Consider the following 26865-nt stretch of genomic DNA (forward strand, 5'->3'; position numbering starts at 1 on the left):
CCCCAGGCACCAGTGAACTCTCTACTCACTCAGCTCTCCTTCATGGACACGTACTTCTCTGCCACTGTGCCTGAGAGGGGGACGAACTCATGTCATATAAAGTAAGACCATTACTTTTCTAGGCTGTGTGGTGGTTTGAAAACGTTTATATCCCAGAAAATCATGTCCCTCAATCTGAACCACTCCTACGAGTGGAAGCTATTGTCAATAGGACATTGCTGGTTTCTTTAAGTGACTTTCAAACCCTGAACCACACAGAAATAGTGGGGGGAATACTTTGCTTTTTTTTTTTTAAAGGAAGTTTTAATTGTGCACACTTACATCTAACATGAAGGTCATTTTAACCATTTGTGAGTGGACAATTCTCTGACAATCCTGGGTAGTTTTCACCACTAACCGTTCTGACTATTTTCACCATCCTAAACCACAACTCATTTATTTAGTTATGGGACACCCCCATTTCTACTCCCCACCCCCCATCCTTGGCAACCACTGTTTTGCTTTTTGTTTCTATGAATTTACTTATTCTAAATATTTCATATGAGAGAAACCATACAATGTTTATCCTTTTGTGTCTGGCTTATTTCACTCAGCATGACATCTTCAAGGTTTATCTTTGTTGTAGCTTAGTACTAGCACCTCACTTCTTTTTTTTTACTTAACTTTATTTACTGTATAATATAACAGATATATAAAGCAAACAGAGAAAAAAGCAATAGTTTTCAAAGGATGCTTCAACAAGTAGTTAAAGGACAGATCCTAGAGTTTGTCCTGGGCTACCATACATCTCAAATTTTTCCTTCTAGCTACTCCAGAAAATAGGCTAGAAGGCATATATATATTTTTTATCATCACAATCAATTTTTTTTCTTTTTCTGTGAAAAATGACATATATACAAAAAAGCAATAAATTACAAAGCAATTTATTGACATCCAAGGGTGAAAGTCTCCCTGGTGGCATGGGACAATTAGTTGTAAAAGATTTCAGAGTTTGGTATGGGTTGCGATTCCATAATTTTAGGCTTTCACTTCTAGATACTGGAGACTAAATTATCAATAATAATGATTCAGTAATCATACTCGTTTGTTAAACACTACCTTCTCTGTATAACTCCACCATCACTTTTATTCCTTTCTCCCACTTCTTAGGGGTTTTTGGGCTATGGCCATTCTAACTTTTTCCATGTTGGAAGGGGCTGTCAATAATATGTGATAAGGAGATGGAACTAGCTGATGTTGTGGAGAGGCTGGGCCCTCTAGGTTTTAGGACTTATCTGGTCCAGGGACCCATCTGGAGGTTGCAGGTTTCTGGAAAGTTCCCTAGTGCACGGAACCTTTGTAGAATCTTACATACTAACATAGGTGTTCTTTAAGATTGGCAGTAATGGTTTTGGTTGGGGGTTGGCAAGTTGTGGGTAGCAAGACCTAACTGAAGCTTGTGTAAGAGCAACCTCCAAAGTAGCCTCTTGACTCTATTTGAACTCTCTCAGCCAATGATGCTTTATTAGTTACACTTCTTTTCCCCATTTTGGTCAGGATGGCATTGTTGACCCCACAGTGCCAGGGCCAGACTCATCCCTGGGAGTCATCTCCCATGCCACCAGGGAGACTTTCACCCCTGGATGTCATGTTCCATGTTGGGGGGAGGCATGATTTCACTTGAGCACCTCACTTTATTTTATGGCTGAATATTATTCCATTATATGGATATACCACATTTTGTTTATCCATTCATCCATGGATGGACAGTTGGGTTGCTTCCATGTTTTGGCTATTGTGAATCATGCTGTGATGAACGCTGATGCACAAATATTTGTCCAAGTCCCTACTTTTAATTCTTTTGGGTACATACCCAGGAATGGAATTGCTGGGTCATGTGGCAATTCTACGTTTAACTTTCTAAGGTACCTCCAAACTGTCTTCCACAGTGGCAGCACCGTTTTATATTCCCTCCAACAACGTAGAGGTTTCCTGTCTCTCTGCATCCTTGCCAACACTTATTTTTCTCGGTTTTTAAAAATAATAGCCATTTCAGTATGTGTGAAGGGGCATCTCCTCGTTCTCATTTTCATTTTCCAAATGGCTATGATGTTGAGCATATTTTCAATGGCTTATTGACCATTTAAATATCTCCTTTGGAGAAATGGCCATTGAAATCTTTGGTCCTTTGTGTGTGTGTGTGTGTTTGTGTGTGTATGTGTGTGAGTAATTGATTTTTTTCTTTTCATTTAAATGTTTTTTTATTGTTAAATGTAACATATATACAAAAAAAAGAGCAATGCTTTTCAAAGTACATTTTAACGTGTAATTGCAGAACAGATTTCAAGTTTTGATATGGTTTACCATTCCACATTTTCAGGTTTTTCCATACAGCTGCTCCAAAACACTGCAAGCTAAAAGAAATATAGTGATTCAGCAGTCACACTCATTTGTTAAATCCTATGTTCTCTGTTATAATTCCTTCTCATTTGATTCTAATCCCAATCTCTAGGGGTCTTTGGGCTATGCCCATTCCAACTTTTTAACGTTGAAAAGGGGTGTCAACGATATAGGATAGGAGGGATAGAATTAGTTGATATTCTTAGAAAGGTGGCCTCTCTGGATTTCAGAATTTATCTGGTCTATAATCTCTGTAGATTATAGGCTTCAGGAAATAAATTTAATACATGAAACTTTTGTAGCGTCTCAGTTAGAGCCCTTGGCATTCTTTAGCGCTAATAGGAATGCTATTGGTTGGGGATTGGTAAATGGCAATTAGCACTATCTATTTGAAGCTTGCTTAAGAGTAGCCTCCGGAATAGTTTCTGGACTCCCTTTGAACTCTCTTAGCTACCGATATCTCATTTTGTTACATTTCTTTCCCCCCTTCTTGTCTGGAAGGCATTGTTGATCCCGTGGTGCCAGGGCCAGGCTCAACCCTGGGAGCCGTGCCTTTCGTTGCCAGGAAGACTCTCACCCCTGGATGTCAGGTCCCATGTAGAGGGGAGGGTGATGGGTTTCCTTGCAGAGTTGGACTTAGAAAGAGGCCACATCCGAGCAACCAAAGAGGTCTCCTGGAAGCAACTCTTCTGCAAAACCACATAGAGTCTCAGCCTCTCTGCTATAGAAACAAGTTTCAGAGGGGCAAGCCTCAAAATCAAGGGCTTGGCCTACGTTTGAGAGGGCATCAGAGGTTTCCCAGATGGGAAAATTTAATATTTCCATATTTTTCCTCCAGTCCCTCAAGGGACTCTACCCATACTTTTTAAATTATCAGCCCACCATAGTCTGCGATACATCCGGGTATTACATTAGGCTGTAGAGGAAGCTTCACCCTCATTCTGGGCTCTGTGCATTTGGGATGTTTACTTGAACTATCCAGATGGGCTGATTAGATTGTGTGTTGCAGAAAATTTAGGTCCAGACACAATAAACCTCTGTCTTTGGTCTCATACAGTAGGTGAAACTCCAGAGTACACACACCCATCATCTTTTACCTTGTACTCTGATTTACTTTAGTCCCAACTAGAGAACCTTCATTTTTAAAAAAAAAAAACATTTTTAAAATTGTAAAATATATGACATATAGACAAAGCAAAGAATAAAAGCAATAATTTTCAAAGCGTACTTCAAAAAATAGTTACAGAACAGATCACAGAGTTTGTCATGGGCTACCATTCCACTATTTATTTATTTTTGCACGGGCAGGCACCAGGAATCAAACCTGGGTCTCCAGCATGGCAGGTGAGAACTCTGCCCCTGAGCCATCACAGCCCGCCCTGCCATCTCACCATTTTATCTTTAATTGAGCCTGATCTCTTTTTCACTTCCTTTGACTCTTATTGCATGTAGCAGTGCTAATTTTCAGAGCTGCACAACTCCAACTCTGAATTTTAGGTGTCACAGAGGTACTCAAAGTTCCGGGGAAATACCAGTTGATACACATATAGCTCAGTGTCTCATAATCTAGAAATATACTTGCAACTTCAGAATAAATGTGACTGCTATAAGAGTCTACAATCTAGGCTCCAATTTTCTTATGAGTATTTTCTGAAAGAGACCATAGCATGTTCATACTGTAGTTTATGGCTTATTTTACACAAAACATTGTCTCCAAGGTTCATTCAGTTCATTGTGTGCCTCAGGACATATTCTTTTTCATAGCTGCACAGTATTCCATCATATATATAAATATATACGTGTGATATATATATCACAGCTCGCATTTTGGCTCTTTTGTCATTTTATCCTTCTGCCCTTGGGCCATTTTATTTTTAATATTTTTATTGTGAAATCTCCATACACATATAGTCCAACCATATTATCAAATTGGTGGCTCACAGTATCATCACAGACTTGTGTATTCTTCACCATGATCATTTCCGGAAAAAAAATAAAAAGAAAAAAGAAAAAAACTCATACATCCCATACCCCTATCCCTCCTTCTCATTGACCACCAGTATTTCAATCTACCTTTTTTTTACCCTTTACCTCTCCTTATTATTTATTTATTTTAAATCCTTATTATTATTATTTTTTACCCAACTGCCCATACCCTGGATAAGAGGAGCATCAGACACAGGGTTTTCACAATCACATAGTCACACTGTAAAAGCTTTAAAGTTATACAATCATCTTCAAGAATCAAGGCTATAGAACACAGTTCAACAGTTAGGTGCTACTCTCTAGCCACTCCAATGGATCATAAACTTAAAAGGAATATCTATACAATGGGTAAGAATAGCCTCCAGGATAGCCTCACGACTCTGCTCGAAATCTCTCAGCCACTGATGCTTTACCTTGTCTCATTTCTCTCTTCCCCTTTTTGGTCAAGAAGCCTTCTCATTCTCATGATGCTGGGTCCCAGCTCATCCCTATGAGTCCTTTCCCATGTTGCCAGGAAGTTTTACACACCTGGGAGTCATGTCCCACATAGGGGGGAGGGCAGTGAGTTCACCTAACAAGTTGGCTTAGAGAGAGAGGCCACATCTGAGCAACAAAAGAGGTCCTCTGGGGATGACGCTTGGGCATAATTATCAGTAGGCTTAGCTTTTCCTTTGCAGGAATAAGCCTCATAAGGGTGAGCCCCAAGATTGAGGGCTCAGCCTATTAATTTGATTGTCCCCACTGCTTGTGAGAATATCAGGAATTTCCCAGATGGGGAAGTTGAATATTTCCTCCTTTCTCCCCAGTCTCTCAAGGGGACTTTGCAAGCATTTTTTATTTCATTCTTTGCCCAAATTACTCTGGGATATATTGGGGCATCACACTAACCTGGACAAACCAACAAGATCTCATGCCCTATTCAAGAGTGCATGTAATTATGGTATTCAAGTAAACTGACCATACAAGTTCAATTAGATAATGTGCTACCCAAAGTGTAAATTTTTTACCAAATAAACATCTTTCCCTTTAGTCTTACACAGAAGTTGAAGTTTGAAAATATGGGTTTTGGCCCATTTTTAAACTATGTTGTTTGTCTTTTTGTTGTTGAGTTTTCAAAGTTCTTCATATATTCAGGATCTTAAAGCCTTATCAGATATGTGGCTTCCAAATATTTTCTCCTATTCTGTGATTTATTATTTCACTTTCTTGAAAATGTCTTGTTTTGCATAAAAGTTGTTAGTTTTCAGTATACAAGTGTTCCACCTCCTGGTTAAATTTATTCCTAGGAATTTATTCTTTTAGATGCTAATGTAGTGGAATAGTTTTCTTGATTTCCTTTCAGATTATTCATTAGTGGTGTCTGGAAACCCAACTGACTTCTTCATGTTTATCTTATATCCTGAAGCTTTGCTGAATTCATTTATTAGTTCTAGTAGCTTTCCTGTGGATTCTTTGGGATTTTCTATGAATATAAGAGTATGTCATCTGTGAGTAGGGATAATTTGACTTCTTCCTTTCCAAATTGGATACCTTTTATTTCTGTCTCTTCCCTGATTGTTCTGGCAAGAATCTCCAGTACAACACTGAATAACAGTGGTGACATTGGGCATCCTTGTCTTCTTCCTGATCTTAGAGGGAACGCTTTCAGTTTTTCACCATTGAGTATATTTGCTGTGGATTTGTCATAAATGCCCTTTGTCATCTTAAGAAAGTTCCCTTTTATTCCTAATTTTCTGAGTGTTTTTTCTTTAACCATGAAAGGATGTTAGATTTGGTCACATGCCTTTTCTGTATCATTTGAGATGATCATGTGCCTTTTTTTCCTTCTTTCTATTAATGTAGTGTATTATATTGATTGATTTTCTTACGTTGAACTCTCTCTCCATTCCTGGAATAAATTCACCCTTGGTCATAGTCTATAGTTCTTTTAATATACTGTTGGATTCGGTTTGCCAGTATTTTGTTGAGGATTTTTGCATCTGTATGCATAATGGACACTGGTCTGTAATTTTTTTCTTGTGCTGTCTTTATCTGGCTTCAGTATTAGGGTCCTGTTGGCTTCACAGAATAATTTAGGAAGTGATCCCTCCTCTTCTATTTCTTGGAACAGTTTGAGAAGGACTGGTGTTAAAACTTCTGTAAATGTCTTGTAGAATCCAGCAGTTCTAGATTTTTCTTTGTTGGGAGGCTTTAAATTACTGATTTAGTCTCTTTACTTGTTACAGGTCTGTTCAGATTTTCTATTTCTACTTGGGTCTAGGTTACTTGTATGTTCTAAAGAGTTTGTCCATTTCATTGAGGTTTTCTAATTTATTAGTATATAATTGTTCATAATGCCCTCTTATAATCATTTTTATTTCTGTAAGTTTGGTAGCAATGCCTTCACTGTCATTCCTGATTTTAGTTATTTGTGTCCTCTCCCTTTTTGTTTATCAGTCTGGCTAAAAGCTAGTCAATTTTATTGATCTTCAAAAAAAAAAACAACTCTTGGTTTTATTGCTTCTCTCTATTGTTTTTCTCTTCTTTGTTTCATTTATCTATGCGCTCATCTTGACTAGTACCTTCCTTCTACTAACTTTGGGTTTAATTTGCTTTTCCTGTTCTAGTTTCTTTAAGTACGAAGTTAGGTTATTGATTTGTGCTCCTTCCTCAATTTTAAGGCAAAAGAAAGGTAGAGGAAAAGCAGAAGAGCTAAAAATTTCCCTGAGCGCCGCCTTCACTGCATCACATAAGTTTTGGTATATTGTATTTTTGTTTTCATTTCTCGCAATATATTTCATGATTTCCCTTGTAATTTCTTCTTTGACCCACTGGTTGTTTTATAACGTGTTGTTTAATTTTCCCATATTTGTAAATTTTCAAGTTTTCTTGCTAAGTCACTGATTTTACACTGAAATTCCCTGATATGTACTACAATATGACAGCCTCTTCTTCCAGCTCTTCATTGGATGCTGCAGTATTCCACTAGACGCCAGAGTTTCCAAATAGTTGTTTCAGACAGTTCCTGCCAGTTCAATAGCTGTTTTACTGGAAGGACTGATTCCTGGGGTTTCCTACTCTGCCATCTTCCCTCAATCCTCCCATCTCCCACCTGAGTCTGCCCACATCACGGGGGACAGAGCCTGTGCCCCTTGGGTTTGGGAACTGAAGAGGCAGGAGAGATGGCAGTCCTTGAGCTCTGTTGCCTTTCTTTTCTTTTCTTTTTTTTATAAATTTTTAAACACCTTTATTGAGATATTCGCATACCATAAAGTTTACCCATTTAAGGTATACAATTTAAGGGTGTTTAATATATTGACAGAACTGTCCCACCATCACCACCATAATGTAACTGTACAACTTTTTCGGGATCCCAAAAAGAAACCTTACACCCACTAACAGTCCCACCGCGTTCCCCCACCCTCCACCTAATTGCTAATCAACCTTCTGTCTCTGTAGGGTAGGCAAGGCTATCTTTTAAAAATGAAATTCTAGTTCTTTCTGTTTCCCGCGTAAGTTACTTCCCCAGCTTCCTAGAGATCTTAGGAAATAGACAAAATCCCACATCACGGCTGACCAAGTCCCGTATGGTTTAACCTTTCCAGCATCATCTCTGGGCACTCTCCCCACTTAACTATGATGTCTTCTACCACCACAGACCTCTGTTCAGTTCCTTGAAGAGCCACATATATTGCTGCCACAACTTTTAACATAAACCATGCTCTCTGTTTGAATGTGCTTCCTTTTCTGCCTTCACCAATTTGACTGCTGCTCATTCTTCAGGTGTCAGTTTAAATGGGACTTCATCATGGACAGACCCAGGACTTCTCCTTGACACCAAACACATTCTGGGATTTAAGACCTTCCGTCAGGTGGTCGCAGTTTTCTGTCCAGCTTCATGCCCTAAAACCCGACACAGGCTTCCCTGCCCACAGCAAGTCAGCCACTTGCTGCCACGCTGCGCTCCTTCCATGCATTTTATGATGTAATGATATGAAATCTGGGAACTGGGTGGAATGGCGAGAAAACAAGATGTGCTGTGACTGATAGCCGCTATGCCTAGGGGTAAATTTTACTATTATCTCTACTCTTGCTTGCATAAATTGGAAGTTTTCCACATTATGTTATCTTAAAAAAAAAGTTTATTTCGGGCGGGCCACGGTGCCTCATCAGGCAGAGTTCTTGCCTGCCATGCTGGAGATCTGGGTTTGACTCCCGGTGCCTGCCCATGCGAAAAAAAAAAAAAGAGGGTTTATTTTTATTCCAATGAACTTTTGAGAAGATGGGTTGTCTTATTCGTCTCTTTATTCACAAGACTTAGTCCTGTAGTACTGAACTGAAGCCCCCATTCACTTTTTCTCCCCCTGCTCCCTCTGACTGCTTGAGTGCCGTATACCTCCTTTCCAGTCCTAGCAAAACTCAGCTTAGCCCACTTATTATTCTTTAAATATCTCTTATGTGCATGTTTCCTGATTAAAATTGTAATTAGTGTTCCCTGTCGAAAATCATGATCACTTTAGTGCTTTTCCTTCCTGTTTTTTTGTAAAATAAATATATTTGTTAATCTGTTGTGCATACATAGTTTTAAAAGTGGGTTTATATGGAATATGTTACTTTGTATCCTGTTGTTTTTTAATTACTTTTTACTTTATTTTATTTTTATTAAATAAAAAATTAAAAAAATATATAAACAACAAACACATTCTTAACTTTTGATCATTCCATTCTACATATATAATCAATAATTCACAGCATCATCACATAGTTGCATATTCATCATCATGATCATTTCTTAGAATATTTGTATCAATTCTGTCGCCTTTCTTAAGATGACTGGCCTTTAGCTGCTTTTGTGTCTTGGGCATAGCACTTAAACTCTTTGAGCCTCAGTTTCCTCACCTGGAAAATGGGTATAGTATCCATAGGACCAAAATGTCTGTTCGGGTATTTGGGGTATCTGCTGTACAAGGGAAGCATATTTAAGGGTGCAGCATTCAGAGCACAGTCTTATATTTATTTATTGCGAGCATGAGGATGGGTTGAAGTTATAGAAGAGAGGGTAAGAGCCCCCATTCTAGCTCCCAGGTTCACTGGGCCACATGAGTCTAGAGACAAGCATGCACACACCCACGGACAGGTACATGCACACTGGCGTGCACACCTGCCCACAGTGGCTGTTTGTCCTAACATGGCCCAGACAATCTCCTAAAGAGCTTCTTTCTCTCCATCTGAGCTCAAAGCCCAATTCCTGATCCCCCCTCAAATATCTGAAGCTCACAGGGATGTGGGGTGACCCAGAGTGTGCACTCTGCCTGCAATGTGTGGCCCTGGTGTCTCCAGGGTGGGGCAAAGAGCTGACAGTTAGGGGACACCTGTACACAGCTAGAGGTGGCACTCCTCAAGATGCTAGAAAGATCCCCGGGGAAGAGTCACTCAGGTGGCCCAATAATGTATCAGTTGAACTTTTAATTTTAGTTTAAGGAAGGGGTGACAGAGGCTTGTGGTGGTCTTGAGTGTCCATTCATTCAATCCATATCTTTCGAGCACCTGCCATGTTCCAGGAAGGTTGACCGCCATGGAGCAAGTGATGTAAGGGATGAGGACAGCTTTGAAAACTGGAAAGTTCTAGACACGTGTAAATAATAGGACCCCTATGAGTGATAATCAGGAGAACAATGCTGTTCCTGGGTTCTCAGGGTGAGGTCTCACTGGTTGGGATGGTCAGGGGAGGGCATGGAGAAGGGACAAGGCAACTGGCCACCCAAATGCAAGAAACTTCTCAGCCACCCTCTTCCACATCAGGCCCTTTGACAAGACCCATGTGGGTCACAGAACACACCCTGCCTTGGGCAGTGACCGGGACCACAGAAGGGACAGCCATGGAAGGAGATGTAAGGGTCTGGAGTGGGGTGTGGGGGGCCACCCCAGCTGGCTTCCTTTAGCCTCCAATCTTGTTTACTCACCCTCGTTACTGCCTCTTCCCGTTTCTCGTGGCGCCTTCATTGCCCCTGCCTCTGGCTCTCTCTGTCCCCAAAGGGATGGCCCAGATTATCCCCCAAAGTTTTGGAGGAGCCCAGACTTTCATGGTCTGACAGGTTTACGTCCTGCTTCCAGCATCAGGAGATGGGGAAGAGGCTGGACTGGTCTCCTCCAGGTCCTTTCTCCAATAGTGAGGACTGCACCCCCCCCCCCCCCAGCACACCTCAGTTTAGGCAGAGTGATCGTGTGTCAAAAGTGTGGTGGTTAAGGGGACATTCGGAGAACTGGCTTGCAAATGGCACAGAATATTTTTCATTTACTCAAACTCATCTCCGTGTCCATCAGGGTCCCTGCAGGACACAGCACTTCACTTGAAAGTTCAGCCAAAGAGACTTGAATAAGGGGACTGTTTATAGAGCCGTGGGGAGGGGGCAAAGGAGCCAGTGAAGGGTGGGGAAATGATCCAGGGTCAGCGGGAAGCTGGTCCTACCCTGATCCTGTGAATGAATGGGAGGAAACAGTGGCACTGGAGTCCCGGGAGGGCTGGAGGCAAGGGAGGGGCTGCTGGTAGGAGCCGGAGGCGGAGGCCCGCGGCATGGGCCACGGCTGCCTGCCACGTGAAGTGGGAAGAAATACCCCGGCTTCTCTCTCCTCTTTGGGGCCTCCCCCTGGAGGGCAAGGAGAGCAGGTATTGCAGTAAGGAAATCAACCTCCTGGGGCCCTGGGGCTGAGAAGGAAGGAGAAGTTGTTTGAAAGTGGAAAAGTCAAACAGAAAATAACCAGGACGATGTCCTAATCCTCTCATATGTCTGCTTGGTAAGTTTAAAGTTTAATATATTGGGTTTCTTAATAGACTCACATTATTTGGGATGTATTTTATTATTATTATTAATTTTTAAAATTAAAAAAATACAACAGCAAACAAATGCATTCTTAACTTATGATCATTCCGTTCTACAAATATAATCGGAATTCACAATATCGTCACACAGTTGTATATTCATCATCATGATCATTTCTTAGAACATTAGCATCAATTCAGAAAAAGAAATAAAAAGACAACAGAAAAAATTCACGCATACCATACCCCCACCCCTCCCCCTCATCAATCACCAGCATTTTACTCTAAATTTATTTTAACATTTGTTCCCCCTATTATTTATTTTTATTCCATATGTTCTACTCGTCTGTTGACAAGGTAGATAAAAGGAGCATCAGACACAAGGTTTTCACAATCACACAGTCTCATTGTGAAAGCTATATCATTATACAATCATCTTCAAGAAATATGGCTACTGGAACACAGCTCTACATTTTCAGGCAGTTCCCTCCAGCCTCTCCAGCACTACTTGAATAACAAGGTGGTATCTACTTAGTGCATAAGAGTAACCTCCAGGATAACCTCTAGGCTCTGTTTGGAATCTCTCAGCCATTGCCACTTTATTTTGTCTCATTTCACTCTTCTGCCTTTTGGTCGAGAAGGTTTTCTCAATCCCTTGATGCTGAGTCCCAACTCATTCTAGGATTTCTGTCCCACGTTGCCAGGAAGGTCCACACCCCTGGGAGTCATGTCCCACATAGACAGGGGGAGGGCAGTGAGTTTGCTTATTGTGTTGGCTGGAGAGCGAGGCCACATCTCAGCAACAAAAGAGGTTCTTTTGGAGCTGATTCTTAGGCCTAATTTTAAGTAGGCTTGACCTATCCTATGTGGGGTTAAGTTTCATATGAACAAACCCCAAAATCTGGGTCTTAGCCTATTGCTTTGGTTGTCCCCACTGCTTGAAACACAAACATTCTTATCATATGACCATTCCATTCTTGTTATATAATCAATAACTCACAATATCATCACATAGTTGTATAGTCATCATCATGATCATTTCGTAGAACATAAATGTCATTTTTTTTGCTGAGTCATTTGAGAGTAAATTGCAGACATTATGATTCTTCATTCCTAAATATTTCAGCATATATAGACATTCTTTTTTTATACATATTTTTTATTTAAGAAAACAAACAATACACTTAAAACTTAGAACCACCACAAATGGATGTCTTAGTGTAACCATAGGCATATTTAAAGAAACCATCCATATAATCATTGTAAATCCTGTGTTTTCTCACTAAATTTCATAAACCAATTTAAAATTAAGGCAACAAGGGAACAAATCTACATATTTGGATAGCAAATTTCTTAAATTCTAAGTATTAAGAACCAACTTAGATACCATTTGATCAGTTGTCAAAACTGAATGTTCTCAAAATATCAAGCAGAGAGTTCTTACAAATATCTGCATTGCCATAGTAATGACCTACAGACAGTCTTTCTCTCTCTCTTTTTTTTCTGTATGCTGTATGACAAGGTCTGTGCTGGTTTGAAATGAGGTATGTACCCTAGAAATCCTAATCCCGTTTTGTAAAGGCAGCCATTTCTTCTAATCCCTATTCAGTACTATATGTTTGAAACTGTAATCAGATCATCTCCCTGGAGACGTGATTTAATCAAGAGTGGTTGTTGAACTGGATTAGGTGACAACATGTCTCCAGCCATTTGGGTGGGTCTTGATTTGTTTCTGCAGTCCTATAAAAGAGGAAACATTTTGGAGAATGAGAGAGATTCAGAGAGAGCCAGAGAAGAATGACATAGCCATGAGAAGCAGAGTCCACCAGCCAGCGACCTTTGGAGATGAAGAAGGAAAATGCCTCCTGGGGAGCTTCATGAAACAGGAAGCCAAGAGAGAAAGCTAGCAGATGACGCCGTATTCGCCATGTGCCCTTCCAGCTGAGAGAGAAGCCCTGACTGTGTTGTTCACCATGTGCCTTCTCACTTGAGAGAGGAGACCCTGAATTTCATTGGCCTTCTTGAACCAAGGTATCTTTCCCTGGATGTCTTAGATTGGACTTTTCTATAGACTAATTTTAATCGGGACATTTTCTCGGCCTTGGAACTGTAAACTAGCATCTGATTAAATTCTCGTTTTTGAAAGCCATTCTGTTTCTGCTATATTGCATTCTGACAGCTAGCAAACTAGAACAGGGTCGCATTTCATTATTTTTCCATGTGAGTATCCTGTTATTGCAGCACCATTTATTGCAGCACCATTTGTTGAACTTTTGTTTGCTTTGTTGTATTTTGTTTGTTTTGGGGGAAGTGTGTGGACCAGGAATCGAAGCCAGGTCTCCTGCACGGCAGGCGAGAATTCTACCACTGAGCTATCCTTGCATCCCCTAGACATTCTCTCTCTTTTTTTTTTTTTTTGCATGGGCAGGTACCGGGAATCGAACCCAGGTCTTGGGCATGGCAGGTGAGAACTCTACCTGCTGAGCTGCTGTGGCCTGCCCCAGACATTCTCTTTTTTTTTTTTTTTTTTTTTTTTTTTAAAGGAAAGACAGAGAGAAGGAAGGAAGGATAGAAGGAAGGAAGGAAGGAAGAAAGGGAAACATTTTTAAACATTTTCTTGTTTTATTGTATTCTGTTTCTCCGTTTTTGTTACATGGGCTGGGGCCGGGAATCGAACCGAGGTCCTCCGGCATAGCAGGCAAGCACTTTGCCCGCTGAGCCACCGCGGCCCGCCGACATTCTCTTTTTTTTTTTTTTTTTTTTTTTTTTTAAAGGAAAGACAGAGAGAAGGAAGGAAGGATAGAAGGAAGGAAGGAAGGAAGAAAGGGAAACATCTTTAAACATTTTCTTGTTTTATTGTATTTTGTTTTTCCGTTTTTTGTTACATGGGCTGGGGCCGGGAATCGAACCGAGGTCCTCCGGCATAGCAGGCAAGCACTTTGCCCGCTGAGCCACCGCGGCCCCGACATTCTCTTTTATAACCAAAATACAATAATCAAATTCAAGAAATTTAACAGTGACATAATACTATTATTAATATGCACGTCCACATATAAATTTCATCAACTACCCCAATAATTTCCTTAAGCGGTGTCTTTTTTTCTCCACGTGGGTTTCAATCATCCATGATCCCACATGGCAGTTGGTTTGTCTAGTTGTCATATCTCTCTAGTTTCTTCCATCTGGAAACTCAGCCTTTTTTTGACACTGATTACTTTTGAAACATACAGCCAATTGTGTCGTAGAAGTGCCCTTCCATGTGGGTTCATCTGATGATGTTTCCTCATGATCAGATTCAGGTGATGAATTTTGGGGCAAAAATATCACAGAATGATGTTGGGTCCCTCTCGTTGCATCACATGAGGAGGCACATGACAAGGACGGTGATTTCCATCGCTTGATTAAGGGGGAGACGGCAACCGTAAAGGTGCCCTCTTTTCGCTTTGCAGTTAACGAATAAATCCGAGTTTTCAATGACCGAGTCTAAGCTTTTGGGCAAGCGTATTTCGCAAGCACGCTCTTAAAGGGTGGTGGCAGGCAGGTCTTGGCCTTGGCGTGCTCTCGGGCTGGGAGGGTTTTGGAAATGCAGTTCTGGCTTTGCAGCACAGAGCAGCTCTCTATCCGTCCTCACCAGGACAAAGAATTCCGCAGGGGAGGCTGGTCACGGGGCGGAGAATGCCATGTGCTGTTTACCAGCCTCCGAATCACCCCGTGGCGTCGGGTGGCCGCGAGTTCTTCCAAAGGCTGAATGAATGAATGCTCCGGGCAGAGACACTGCCACAGGCCTTGGAAAATGGGGGAGGGGGGTGGATTTTCTGCTGAGGAGGGCGGTTTCATTTCCCGGTAAAAGCCTCTGTTATTTTCCACCACAAGCTTGAAGCCTGGCCCTGACGGATGGATCGGAAAGGGTTAGGAATGAAAAGCCCTTCTCTTTGCCCAGGGCATTGCGGGCCACAGAGCACTGGATCCAGCGAAATCTCACAGTGGGTTCTCAGTTTCCCCCTTGGCAAGAAAAAGCGGTACCCCTGACTCCAACGGCATGCAAGAAAAAAGGTGAAACTCGGAAGAGAGAAGTAATTGGTCTCAACTCAAACAGCAGGGCAGAGGTGGCCCTACCTAGGACAATCAAAAGATTCTAATGGAAAAAAAAAATCTAATGTTAAAAAATTTTCTTTTTCTTTGCCCATGATGTCAGCACTACTTCCCTGAGGAAGCTGGGAGTATTCTCCTGGGGGCAGTTTTTGGAAATTTGTAGGGCCTTGACTTTTTTTTCTTTCTTTCCTTATGCTTAACTTACTGAGGCGCCTCCACTTATTCATTTTGAATTTTTTGGAACAGTTATATATTTACAGAAAAGTTATGCTGAGAGTACAGAGTTCCCATATCCCACCCCCTCCACACCACAGTTTTCTCTACCATTAATATTTTGCATTTGCGTGATACATTTGTTATTGATGACCCAATAATATTAACTAAATTATGTTATTAATTAAAATCCATAGGTTACATTAGAGTGCATTCTTGGTGTTCAGTTCTACTTTTTAAAAAAAAAATTATTAATAAAACCAATCAACATACAACATGAACATTCTCAGTGTATGAACATTTCATACTTGGTATGCAATCAGTGGCTCACAGTATCATCACATAATTGTATATTCATCACCAAGATCATTTCTCAGAACATTTACATCATTCCAGAAAAAGAAATAAAAAGAAAAAAGAAAAAACTCATATATACCACACCCCTTATCCCTCCCTCTCATTGACCACTAATATTTCCCTCTACCCAGTTTATTTTAGCATTTGTTCCCCCTATTATTTATTTATTTTTAATCCATATTTTTTACTCATCTGTCCATACTGTAGATAGGAGCATCAGACACAAGGTTTTCACAATCACACAGTCACACTGTGAAAGCTATATCATTATACATTCATCTTCAAGAGACAAGGCTGCTGGAACACAGTTGTACAGTTTCAGGTACTTCCCTCTAGTCACTGCAATAAGCCATAAACTAAAAAGGGATATCTATATAATGCATAAGAATAACCTCCAGGATAACCTCTTGGCTCTGAAGTCTCTCAGCCACTGACACTTTATTTTGTCTCATTTCTCTCTTTTCTCTTTTGGTCAAGAAGGCTTTCTCAATCCTGTGATGCCAGGTCCCAGCTCATCCCTAGGAGTCAGGTCTCATGTTGCCAATGAGATTTACACCCCTGGGAGTTATGTCCCACATGGCGGGATGGGGTGGCGGCGTGCAGTGAAGTCCCTGGCCAAGTTGGCTTAGAGAGAGAGAGGCCACATCTGAGCAACAAAGGAGTTCTCTGGGGGTGACTCTTAGGCATAACTATAAGTAGGCTTAGCTTCTCCTTTGCAGGAATAAGTTTCATAGGGGCGAACCCAAAGATCGAGGGCTCGCCTATTGATTTGGTTGTCCTCAATGCTTGCAAGAATATCAGGAATTCCCCAGGTTGTGAAGTCAAATATTTCCTCCTTCCTCCCCAGTCCCTCTAAGGGGCTTTGTAAATACTTCTTCATTTCTGCCCAAATTACCCTGGGATATATCGTGGCATCACACTGACCTGTACAAACCAACAAGATCTCATTCCCTACTCAAGATTCCATATAATTATGGTGTTCAAATGAACTGACCATACCAATTAAATTAGATAATGTGCCACCCAAAATACACATTTCGCACCAAGTAAACATCTCTCCCTCTGGTCTCACACAGAAATTGAAGTTTTAAAATATAGACCATACCATCCTTTACCCTATATTCTGCTTTACCTTAGTCCTATCCAGATCAGCTCCATTCATATCTCTAGTCAAAGTCTGATCACTTTTTCAACTTCTCAAACAGCTGCTATATGGGGTACTGCTGACTTTTGTAGCTTCAGACCTTGGACCCTGAGTCTCAAGTCTCACATAAATACCCGAAGTTCCAGGGAATGACCAGATAATACACAAAGAGCTTGGCACCTCAGAGTTTAGACATAACACTTACAACTCCAGAATAGATGTGACTGCTGTAAGAACCTACAACCTAGGACCCTTTACAACAGGCCCCAACCTGATACGCCATGCTCTCCACTGCAGTTCTCCAAGTTGGTATATTACAGTTAGTCCATATGAGTGAGACGTGATAATAATTGTCTTCTTGTTTCTGACATTTCTTTCAACATACTGTCCTCGGGGTTCATTCACCTAGTTGCCTCACAAGCCCACGCTTTTAACAACTCACAGCATTATGATTCATCCGATACCAGAAAGTTTTTGTAAATAATGGTCCATAACAGAGACCCAAATAAAGTGCAATATTGTGTGTGAGTGTGTGTGTCCTGGTTGGGGAACAAAGGGGACTTAATGGAGCAGATGACATTTGAATGGGACCTTGAAATTTTCCAGATTTGGAGGGGGAGGGTGGGAGGACATTCCAGGCAGAGGGATGGGCAGGAGAAAAATTTTGGAAGTGGGAAGTGTGCGGAAAGGCTCAGCAGGGCCGGGCTGGGCGAAGCAAGAGAAGGACGGCAGGGAATCCAGAATGAAGCCCCGGACCCAGGTAGCTTGGCTGCTTTCTTGTCCAGCCCTGAAGGGAAAAGGCTCTTACTTCTGCCCAGTTGCCACTATAGGGGGTGGCCAGGGGGTGGCCTCCAAGCCTGTCCTGCCCCAGGTCTCCAGGGGATCTTTCCACCTTTCCTGATGCTAATAAACAAGGGAGAAGGTACACTGGCATTGTGGTTAGCCCACCCACTGGTCCAGGCCTGCACTGCCTGGGCACCCGGGGCCTGCGGACTAGCTGCCCCCCGCGGCCGTGGGAACGGGGTGGGGGTGGGGGCAGGCCTGTACCCTCTGGCCAGCCGGATCCCAGGGGGAGCTGAGCAGGGAGCAGGGAGCGGCGCCAAGGGGTGGCTTCTGGGGGGACTTCAGCCTGCCCTTATCTCCATAATCCTCTCCTGGCGCCCCAAATAAATTTACAATCTAGGTAAAGTCGCCCTTTTGCAACTTCGAAGCAAGTCTCCCCAGCTCCACCCTGTAACCCGATGGCACCCTTAAACCGCGCATATTGCAATCCGGGAGCTGTCAGTGCCAGGGAGTAGACACCCTCTCAAAGAGACCGGCGGGCCCAGCAGGGGAGTCGCTGGAGAGAGGGTCTGTCCGGGACCCGGGCCACCACGCCGCCTGCGACCCCAGCGGCCAATCGCCAAGCCACGTCCGGGTCCCGTGACCCGTTGCCAGGCAGATTTTTATCTCTGCGGCGGCAGCGAGTCAAGTGCCCTGCGCCGGGCGGGGCGAGGCGGGGCGCCCGGGACCGAGGGAGGAAAGGGGGTCCCCGAGGAAGGAAGACCCTGGGGGCGGGTTGGGAGCATCGGGAAGTTGCCCTGGGCCAGGTTCACGCCTCCTTCTCCCATAAGATCCCCACGCTGTAAATCGTGCACGGACGCAGACTTTTCACTTGATCTAAACTTCCCCCAAATGACAGCTTTGTAAGCTGAGAAATTCGTGTGCTGGAGAGTGCCAGCGTCATATCTGTTAAAACTTTCGGGTGTTTACGTTTAAGAAGAGGGTTTTGTGGACCCAGGTTGATAGGTTCCCTTATGTGCTGATTTGGGGCACATCAGCAGGCCAAAGCTCGGGGTGTTTGGGGCAGGGGGGGCTTTTTGGCAGAGCCTCACAAATGGGTAGATGCCCTTCTTGCTTTCTCTCCTGGGCATCTAGCACAGTTTGGAGCTGGACTCGGCCCTGAGCTAGACTGAGCTGTAAGCTGCGTTGGGCAGCGGCAGCAGCTCCCATTTCCAACCCGGCTGAAGAGGAAGGGTTTGCAAGACCTCGGATCTTAACCACCCGCGCGGTGTGTCCTGGGCTTCTGCATTTTACCCTCTGGCTGTCTGGTTCTCCCTGCGTGCACACAGGGCGCGGGCCTCTAGCCCCTGTCTCCAGTGGGCAGGCCCTGAGAAGGGCTGAAATGTGGATCTGCGGCGGGGGAATGCAGGAGCATTTTTCACTTGTAAGATTGCACGCTGGGCTCACAACTTGAATTTCAAGTGGGCCCTTGGGGCAGATAAGGAAGTCTACGGGGCTGTCTTAACTCCTCGGAAATGAATTCTAGGAATTTAGCTGTGGGAGGGAAGAGGGGGATGGAGAGTGCCGGGTGGGGACAGCCAGTGCCACCTACAGACAGGGGTTATAGCTGGGCACTGCGTGGGCTGATAAGGACTGTGGAGATTTGCTTTGGAGTTTTTCCAAAATTTACCAAAATCTACTTGTTTTTCCAAAAATTACTTGTTTGTTGAATCGTGCCTTCAAGAAGCAAATCACAGCTTTGTGCCAAGGATTTTTTTTTTTAACTGAGCTGAAGTCCTTTTATGGAGGAAAACCACTCCCTCTAAACGCTTTTGTGTGCCTGCCCCTTTGTTTGATATAATTATTTTCCCCAAAACTGGGAAATTACACATTACTGATTATCAAAAGGAAATAAACACCTGGGGTTAATAGTTTTCTTGCTGCTGGGTGGGAACCCTAAACCTTGTCCAGCAGTCGAGGAAAAAAAGTCTGCACCAAATATTCTGGAAAGACTCACTTTCGGTGTTTTATGATTTCCAAAAGGGAAATGGTTGGATCCTGTATGTTTGCCGAAGCTAACTTGCCATGTTCTTACGTAATTGTGGAGAATCTTTGATAGGGCTTTTTTGGTGGCAGAAATAAGCACAGGAAAAAACCTTCAGGGTCTGGGTGTCCTCTCCACTCATTCCTCTCTGACATGGAATAGAATGTCCGTTGTTTGTATTTATGAGCATTTGGCTAGCTCTCAATAAGGAAATTCACAGGACAGAGAGAGATGTTTTATTGAGACAGCTCAAACCCGGTATAGTTTCAAACATGCAGAAAGGAAAGGACTCGGAGGTGGCTCTGAGCACTGCATATCCTCTCTCTGCTCCAGCCAAGGCCCAGGAAAGAGTTCTTGTAGTTTTGACTCTTGTACTTGTGCTTTTGATTTCTTTTGCCATTGTAAAAAAACTTCTGCAGCCTCAAGTTGGCTTCTCTGGCCACACTCAGTTCTTTCCAGTGCTCTTGCTATACTCTGCTCTCTCCAGCTCCCTGGCCTTTGTACAGGCTTTTATCCTCATCCTTCAGGTTTCTGGTTAGGGGACATTTCCTCCTGGAAGCCTTCCGTGATATTCCTGCCCTCCTCCCTGCCTGTGTTTTTATGTTACTCTGTACTTTCCGTTCTCAGTACTATTCATATTAAATTATCAGTGACCGTTGCATATCTGACTGCTTCCCCCCATCAGATTGTCAGCTTTGTGAGGGAGGGACACAGTCTCTCTGTCCACCATTATATTCCCAGCACACAGCAGACACTAGATTAAGCCATCCTAATATTTATCTTATTACTTTATCCTCTTTGCCTCAGCAATGTGCGTGCCATTTTTCCTTCTATTACTGTGTAGCTCTCTGGTCTCCAAGGCATTCTATAATTAGGGGGGGAAAACCCAAACCCAAACCCAAACCAAATGAACAACAAACATAAGAACTGACTTCCTAATAAGTTATTGCTGAAATTTTGCAAATCGGCTGTTCTTCTTGGTCTGTTGATATGTCTGAATTCAGCTACAAAAAAGGATGGAAAGTCAGTCTTGCCAAATTCTTCAACCCCTCAGCTTTCCAGCTCCCCACAGGACTGCCTTGTTGGGGTGGGAAAGCAAAAGCTTGGAGCCCAAAGAGGAAAGGACTTGAAGTCAGAGAAAGATGGGGTAGAGGCAGCGACAGAGAGGGTGCCCTGTGGGGAAGCAACCCCAGCAGTTTGCCGGGGGTCCAGGGTGGGTCGGGGGTGGGCTTGAAGATACCCTACCTCACCCCACCCCCAAACTGCAGGAGAAATTTGATGGCCAAGACTAGAAGTTGGGGAAGGGAAAGGAGGTGGGAAGACGTTCCCCAAATCTGATCAGTGTTGGGGACATCTGCAAGGTTGCTCATTGCTGAAGCCCGAGACCTGTGGCTTTCGAGCATTCTCTTCTCAACCAATTATTTTTGTTTTGAATTAATGTAAAAAATGCATCTGTAAAGCTGAGTGAACATTTCCAGTCCAAAGCCAAATCGTTCGAATCTGCGCGGTCACAGGCGGCTTACGCTGGCTCCTTGTCTGCGGAGAGCAAGCTCCTAAGGTAGGAAGGATTTCTGAGCCAAGGGTGAGATGAGAACATTATTTACTCTGGGAGGCGGCAGGATCAGAAATCTCCCAACTGGTTCTCTTAGTTCAACGTGGGAAAAACAAGAAGTCGACGTGGTGCTTTAGCTTGATTTCTGGTAAGGTCAACCGGGCTTGGCCATTTAAAGCCCACTTGGATTTTGTAAGTCATGGGAGCAATCCAAAGCTTCTCACCACGCCCTGAGGGACAGCACGTAGGTTGGGGAGGAACAGGTTCAAACCTGACCCTGGCTTAGCAAAGCCGGTCTTCCCCAGCGAACCACCTCTCTCCTGCCAATCAGATAACCCCGGCCCTCTAGCACCTGCGCTAACCGGCCTGGCCCAGCTGCTGGTTGGGCTGGGCTCAGGTGGGGCAGCCAGGTGTCTGGAAGGTGTGATTGGAAGGCCTCTGGAAGGACTGCCCCAGCCCTAACTGGCTCATCAGGGATGTCTGCAATTTCCCAGGGATTACTGAGCCATTCCTTTGTGTCTGGCATGGCCCTCTCCTTACCATCCTTTGGTAGATGCAGGTTGGTCTGGCATAGAGGATGCCCTTGACCTCCCTTTAAGTGGTCTGTATATAATTGGACTGTGTGTTTAATCTCTTGGGTAAGCCACAAAATCAGTGGCCCTTTTTCACGTTAGACTGCTCTTGAGTTTCTCAATATACCTGATTCCCCATCCTGTTTAGGTTAAACAGGAAGCAAAGCTGGGAGGCAGAGAGCCTGGTAGAGAAGGGTGGAAGAGAGGAGAAAGGGGCAGCTAGCATGCTTAGGACTAGTAGCCTCTCTCAAATGGTTTCCAAGCATCCATAAAGACTGGCCAGGCCTTGGTTTGGCGCCACACAGCTCATGAAAGGAAATTGCTCTCCCCCTTTCAACCAAGGTGAAGCACTGTCAGCTTATTATGGGCTTCTTTCCTCTCCGTTCTTCCATTTACTCTCCCTCTCAAGGGCTTGCTTGCCAGCCATTCCCAATCTTCTCTCTTTCCACCTCTTCACACTTAGCCGTCACCATCCTACGTGGCCCCATGGGGGAAGAGAACTCTCTTTGGTTGCCTGGAGGAACTGGGAGTCCGACCTCCCTTTTCCCCCTCTCTCCAACTTGATTCTCATTTGCTCCAGAAGGCCCTGGAAGTGGCACTTGTGCAGCTGGTTGGAGCACTGGACCTGTGGGATCCAGCCAGATGCTAAGGGGCTGCTCTAACTCCTTGAAATCCTCTACCTTTTCCTCTCTCCCCAGCCTAGAAGAGATGACCAGCCCATCTTTGTCATGCCCCTGTCTCATACTTTATCTCCAGATGCCCCTCTTCCAGAGATGATGGAAGAAAGATGATGCCATAAACACCACTGGAATACAAGTTCATGAGGGCAGGGATTTGAAAAATAGATCCCCAGAGTCTAGAACAGTGTCTTGTCCATAGCAGGAGCTCAATACATAGTTATTAAAAGAATCTCCTCTTGTTGAAGTAATTACAACTGGTACAGTACTTTCAAACCCAGTCTACTCTGTAGTGGGTAGGTAGATGGTTTTAGAACCAAGGTTTCCAAATGTTTAATTTTTTTTTAGAGGGGGTGCATGGTCCAGGAATCAAACCCGGGTCTCCTGCATGTAAGGTGAGCATTCTACCACTGAACCATCTATGCTCCCCTCAAGTATTTAATTTTTAATTACACCATTTTGTATTCATTTTTTGTGAAAAAAAAAATTCAAACAATGAAGATAAAGGAGAACTCTCCTTAGGCTGGATCCAATTCCACTCTCCTTGTAAAACGCTTGTATGTGTGCCCAAATTAACATGGGCCATCATTTTGGCAGGGGTCCTGTAGACATACATTTGCACACATCTGTATATTAAGACAGAAGTCTATATTTTGGTGGGTTTTAAAACACCATTAATAAGATCACACCGTATTGTTTTGTGATTTGCTTTTCTCCCCCTTAACAATACATTTTGGAGGTGTTCTGTGTAGGTACCTACAGATCTATTTTGTTGTTTTTAACCCTTGCAAAGTATTGCATAGCCTAGATGCAATATTGCATATTTAATGATTCCTCTGTCAATGGATCTTTAAGTGATTTCCAATGTCTGTGAAGATCCTTGCCCATGTTAATTTGGACGCACATACAAGCATTTCATTTGGATGGACTGAAGGAATTGCTGGGTGGAGGAGAATGTGCATGTAACATTTTAATAGCTTCTTCTAAATCACCTTCTGAAAAGACTTTATCCAGTTTGGGTGTAAAAGCTCCCTTTTCTCTATACCTTTATTAGTTTTTTTCCCCCCACTTTTTTCACAAAAAGATTTTTAATTTGAGTCATTTAAAATATAAGAAATATTACAAAATTACTATAGCTTTACAAATAATTCACTTTTTGATCAGTACATTACTAAATTTTCACATAGAAGTAGAAATATACAACAGTATCAAAATATAACTTACAATTTCAATAGATTAACAGCGCTCCAAAATTCAATCCCCCTCAAATTTTAAGTATATGTCGTGATTTTTATTTGAGAAGACTTCTATTTTTTCCAAAACAAGAATATTATTTATCTGTTTATAGTCAATACTATTGCAAGGGACAAACAGTTTGAAACCAGGGACTATGTAACATCATGAACCCTTTTGTGGGTAAAAGTGTTCTAGAATTGACTACAGTGATGAAAGCATTATTCTGTGAACATACAAGAAGATATTGATTGTACACATAAGGTGGATGGTTTGGCATATGAATTGATCTCAATAAAATTGCCTTAAAAATAATAATATTGATCATGATTACTCAATAAATGCAAGCTATTGCTGTTGTTAGACAAAGACAAAAAAAAAAGTTTCTAAAATTGTGAAGCGTACAAAATGGCACAGCTTGTCCCTACCCTATTACTTGAAAACCTAGTTCTGTGAAATGACTCATGATTATTATCTGCTTGAAGAGGTGAATGTGACATTTTTTATTTCAGTTGGAGAAATTAAGTTGTATGGATATTTTTCAAGCAGTAACCAAAAGGAGAAAGTTAAAAAATTTCCTAAAAATAGTTTTAAGTAAACATTTAATATTTTGAACTGTGTTTCCAATTCTTCAAAGGAGGCTATTGGAATTTTAATTGGGATTATGTTGCATCTCTAAATCAATTTGGGTAGAATTAGCAATATTTGGTCTTGCAACTTAAGAACTGAAATGTCCTTTCACTTACTTAGACCTTCTTTGATTTCTTTTAGCAATGCTTTGCAGTTTTTTGAACACAAGTTCTTTATACCCTTGGTTAAATTTATTCCTAAATGTTTAATTCTTTTGGTTCCTATTGTAAATGGAAAATTTCCTCTGATTTCCACCGCAGATTGCTCATTATTAGTGTATATATTTTTTACTCACTTTTTTTACTACTGACTTTTGCACATTGATCTTGTATCCTGCCACTTTGCCAAATTGTTTATTAGCTCTCATAGCTTAGTTGTAGATTTTTTGGGACTTTCAAGGTATGCAATCATTATGATCTGCAAATAGTGAAAGTTTTACTTCTTCCTTTCTGATTTGTATGTCTTTTATTTCTTTTTCTTACCTAATTGCTCTAGCTCGAACTTCTAGTGCAATGTTGAATAACAGTTGTGAAAGTGGGCATCTTTGTCTTGTTCCTGATCTCAACAGGAAGGCCTTCAGTCTTTTACAGTTGAATATGATGTTAGTTATGGTTTTTCGTATCTGTCTTTATCATGTTGAAGAAATTTTCTTCTGTTCCTATCTTTTGAAGTGTTTTTATCAAGGAGGAATCCTGGATTTTGTCAAATGCCTTCTCTGCATCAATTGAAATGATCATTTGGTTCTCCTCTTTTGATTTCTTTTTTTTTTTTACATGGGCAGGCACTGGGGATCGAACCCGGGTCCTCGGGCATGGCAGGCAAGCACTCTTACCTGCTGAGCCACCGTGGCCCCTCTTTTGATTTCTTAATGGGGTGTATTACATTAATTGATTTTCTTGTGTTGGAACTGCCTGGCATACCTGGGGGAAAACACACTTGATCATGATGTATAATTATTTTAATGTACAATTGGATTAGATTCACAAGTATTTTTAAGATGTTTGCTTCTTTATTCATTAGGGAAATTGGTGTGTCATTTTCCTTTCTTGCATCTTTATCTGCTTTTGGTATTAGGGGGATGTTGGCTTCATAGCGAGAGTTATTTAGTATTCCCTCCTCTTCAATTTTTTGGAAGACTTTGAGCAGTAGTGATATTTATTCTTCTTGGAATGATTGGTGGAATTCACCTGTAAAGCCAAATGGTCCTGGGCTTTTCTTTGTTGGGAGGTTTTTGATGACTGTTTCAATGTTTTTACTTATGATTGGTTTGTTGAGATCTTCTATTTGTTCTGGAGTTAGTGTAGGTTGTTTGTGTTTTTGTAGAAAATTGTCCATTTCATCTAAGTTATCTAGTTTGTTGGTTCACAGTTATTCACAGTATCCTCTTCCGATCTTTTATATTTTATTTCTGTGGGGTCAGTAGTAATGGCTCCTCTCTCATTTCTGATTCCCTTATTCATTTTTAGTAGTCTTTTTCATTTTTTGCTAATCTCTTGGTTAAAAAGGACCATTTCATTGTTAATATAAAAATTTCAGTTCTTTCTTCATGGTTAGGAAATTGACAGTGGTTTGTATTAGTCATGGGGTCACATTTATAGTCATAATACTATTTAATGCCATATTAGTTTCCCAATACAGCTGCTGTAACAAAATACCACAAACTGGGTAGCTTAAAACAGCAGAAATGTATTGTCTCACATTTCTGGAGTCTAGAAATCTGAATCCAAGCTGTTGGCAGGGCCTTGTTTCCTCTGAAGGTTCTAGGGAAGAATTCTTCCTTTCCTTTTCCAGCTTTTGGTGGTTCCTAGCAATCCTTGGTCTTCCTTGGTTTGTAGTTGCATCACTCCAATCTCTGTCTCTACCTTCACGTGGCTTTCACCCCTGCATGTCTCCTCTGTGTCTCTGTGTCCACACATTCTTCTCCTTTGTCTTATGAAGTCAGCAGTCATTGTATTTAGGGCTCATCCTAATTCACCATGCTCTTTGGAACTTCATTACATCTGCAAAGATCTTATTTCCAAATAGGATCCATGGGTACCAGGCATTAGGGCTTGAACATATCTCTTCGGGAGACACAACTCAGCCCCCTACAAATGCTTAGTGACTTTTACATGAAGTGAGTAACTAATCAGGTCTCTACCGTTTTTGATAGGAATGCTTATGTGTTGATTTTCTCTATACCTGGTTTCTTTTAGATATAAAACTGGTTTCTTTCAGATATAAAATCTGAGTATCTGGGGCCTTGGAAGCCCACAGGGGAATGACCTCTCTTTCTCTGGAGTGGCTCCAATGAGTTTTTGAGTGCCGCAGCCAACTCTTCTGCCATTCCTTTCCTGCCACACAGTGGCCATGTCCTAGAATGACTGTGCCAAATCATCCAACCTGGGGCTTTACTGCATTTTTGGCTCCCAGCCTCTGAATTTCT

At 42.2% G+C, this 26865-nt stretch overlaps 1 long non-coding RNA gene across 1 annotated transcript in view; it reads left to right on the forward strand.

Moving 5' to 3' along the window:
- The first annotated feature begins 16650 nt into the window (after positions 1-16650).
- The window catches only part of LOC143646724 (uncharacterized), a 43251-nt gene continuing 33036 nt past the window's right edge, over positions 16651-26865 (forward strand). The window contains exon 1 of the long non-coding RNA XR_013157597.1: positions 16651-17730. This is a non-coding gene — a long non-coding RNA (uncharacterized LOC143646724). The remainder of the gene's footprint in view (positions 17731-26865) is intronic.

This window comes from Tamandua tetradactyla, chromosome 9, assembly GCF_023851605.1.
Source record: "Tamandua tetradactyla isolate mTamTet1 chromosome 9, mTamTet1.pri, whole genome shotgun sequence".
NCBI classification, from domain to species: domain Eukaryota; kingdom Metazoa; phylum Chordata; class Mammalia; order Pilosa; family Myrmecophagidae; genus Tamandua; species Tamandua tetradactyla.